This window comes from Aedes albopictus, chromosome 2 (genome assembly GCF_035046485.1).
Source record: "Aedes albopictus strain Foshan chromosome 2, AalbF5, whole genome shotgun sequence".
Classification (NCBI taxonomy): Eukaryota; Metazoa; Arthropoda; class Insecta; order Diptera; family Culicidae; genus Aedes; species Aedes albopictus.
Genome location: NC_085137.1, coordinates 252,662,461 through 252,665,741, shown reverse-complemented (window position 1 = coordinate 252,665,741; position 3,281 = coordinate 252,662,461).

The window sequence follows — 3,281 nt, the reverse complement described above, 5'->3', positions numbered from 1 at the left end:
GAAAACACTACTTAGGCATCGTACACAAATTACGTAACGCTATAGGGGGAGTGGGGAGTCTAGCTTAGCGTTACAAGCCATACAAAACATTTTTGGTTTCATACAAAAAGCGTTACAAGGGGGAGGGGGGAGTCTGAAATCGCCGATTTTAGCGTTACGTAATTTGTGTACCATGCCATACTCGAAAACTTTTTACCCATACCAACAATTCAGTAATCTCTATGGACTTTTCTTTTGAGTAGATCTACAAGTAGTAAAGTTCACTACTTCTTATTCACATGACCAAATGTTTCAATTTCCCTGTGTACTCAAGGATCAAGATATTCTCTGAGTATTCCAAGCTTTTCCCTTGTGAATAAATTTTCCTGAGAATTCGCGGTTTTCCAGGTTTTCTCAGGTAGCAGACACCCTGTTATAGGATTCGGCTATTTGGAAATGTCTTTTCTCCTGGGATGGTACATAGCTAATTAAGGTACACCGGGGCAAGTTGAAACGGGTGGGGTAAGATGAAACAGTGGGTTAACATGATGTTTTCTGATGATGACAAAAAGTTTGATTGCCATTACATATAGTTTTTGATTCAAACAATCTTTTAGCGAAAAATAAATTTAAAAACTTTACTGAAATCTATTTCAAAACTTCGTGTTTCATCTTGCCCCACCCGTTTCAACTTGCCCCGGTGTACCTTATTTCTTGTGTCCTGACTATAGAGCCTTCTCGCTCCTAGAGGCACTGTCTACAGTTTGAAGCTAAATTGCACTACAAAAACCATATTAAATTGTCACGCAACTCTTACGACATACCACAGCTGGAGACCATAGAGTAAAGTGGGGCAAAAGTTCGAGTGGGGCAAGAGTTTCTTTTGAAGTTTTTGAGCTAAATTCAAATTATTTCTTTCGGGTGTCAAGGTTGTTCGAAGCCTTTTTGAAAAAGAGACGTTCACTCCCAAAATTTTGAAAATTGATCAATATTTCTAAAAGTTATTACAAAATGTTGGTTTTTGATCAAAAAATTGTAATATGCGATGGTCCTTCCAAGGCATGGAATAGAATTGTAATGAAATCGAATTCGATATTTTATTTTGGGGCGTAACTAGGTATATTTTAAAGATGCATTAGCATGTTTAACTTTTTGCAAAAAAGATTTGGAAATCATGTTTTACACATAGTGGGGCAAAAGCTCGAATTGTGGGGCAAGAGTTCGAGTCATATGGCAACTTTAGGTAAAAACCTAAAATTCTGCAAAATGTCCATATTATCTTTAGAAATGATAGAAAAAGTGAGAAAATTCGACCAAAGTTGAGAAAAAAAGTTGTTTTCACTGAATTTGGCGGAAAACTACTAATTTTTGGTGTAGTATATTTAACCCTGATTTGGGTGAAATCCAGATCGAACTTTGAAGTGTATTCCAGTTTCAACATCAAATATTAATTGGTTTCAGGTATTCCTATAACCGAAGTGTCAAAATAGTGTGCTACGGTTAGCGAAATTCCTCAAACAGTAGATTCGAACTTTTGCCCCAGTGGTGGGGCAAGAGTTCGAATAAGACACACACATACAAAAAGTGTTGTAACTCAAAATTGAAAAGACATTTGACATAACTTTGTTCAACAAAATTTTAGCTCATGGATGGTTGAATCATTACACGGTATTCATTTAACTTTATCTGCTCAAATTTATTAAAAATAATTGAAATATCAACTAGGGTCGAACTTTTGCCCCGCCTTACTCTAATGATTTGGATAGTTAGTATCTTCGAAGAAGTAGCTGGGTAAATAAAAGGCTTACATGTGGGGTTTGAAAACTTTGCATTCTCACTAGCGACGTCTAGTGGCAGAATTTCAAACCAAGTAACCCATCATACGCAAGTCTATGTAATCATAGATTTAACTTGGCCATACTGATCAACTTTGTCGATGACACCGTCTTTCTAAGTACTTCTTTTTCTTGACGTAACCCCTCTACTGGGACTGAACCGGCTTCTCAGAGCATGGTTCTATGATCACTTCCATTATTATGAAATGATAGCTTCCTCTGCCAATGGCCATTTTGCAAAAGAATATCGTGTGGCAAGCACAGAGATACTTTATGCTCAAGAAAGTCAAGGATATTTCCATTACGAAATGTCCCTGGAACGACAGGTAATCGAACCCGTCACCCTCGGTATGACCATGATAAATACCCACGTCTATATAGCAGTGGCTATATGGGCCCTATTCCAAGTTTCATTGCTTTCAATCAATCAGAAATACAGTCTTAGTATGTTACATATAGGGATTCTGAGATATGTATTTAAAAAATTTGCATTCTCACAAGCGGTGACAAGAGGAAGTGGTCTTGAGCTGTCGCATACGTAACAGTTGCTTGATAAACTAATGTGGTTCTCATGGTGCAATTTAGCTTCAAACTGTAGATAGCACCTCTAACAGCCAAGTTCTCAATCAATGATATGAACCAAAGCGGTCAATGATAGATCTTTCGAAGCACTAAAAACTAGATGAAGAAAGCATTGCGCTATCTGTTAATATACACAAGATTATTGGCCAGACATGACATGAGCAGCTAAAAATCACGTTAACTCTTCCGTTACCAATCCCTTTAGAGATTTTATCCAGGGATTCCTCGAGAAACTCTCCATGGAACTCCTATTGGCCTTCCTCCGCGTGTTCTAGCTGAGATTCCTCAAGCAACTCATGCTGCGATTCTTCCATCAATTTCTCTTAGAACTCTTGCAGAATTTCTAATTATGGTACCTTCAGGAATTCTTCTAGATATTTTTTCTATCATTCCGGTAAATCTTCTAGGGATTTCTTCAAAGATTTATCTAAGACTTCCTTCTTAGATTTCATCCAGGGATACTTTCAGAAATTCCTCATGGGATTTCTCCAGGAGCTTCTATAGGCCTTAATCTATGAGTTTCAGCTGGGATCCTCAAGAAAAATCTACTCCAGAAATTCTAATTGTGTTACTTCCAGGTATGTATACTATTTGGGATATCATCAGGAATTCCTCCAGAATACCTCTACCGATTCTTCCAAGGAGAGCTGTAAGTATTCCTCTAATTATTTGATCAAGGCGCATCCTAGGCCTAGGTAGGTTCATTCAAGACAATATTCCTGGGATCACACCAGAAGTTCTTCCGATGATTCCTCCAGGAACATCTTCAAAGATTTTAACCAAAAATGTCTGCTGTGATCCCTCAAGCAATTTCTCATGGAATTCCCTGCAGAAACATCTCTTGGCCTTCCTCCTAGGATTCCTCACACAACTCCTCCTACGCGC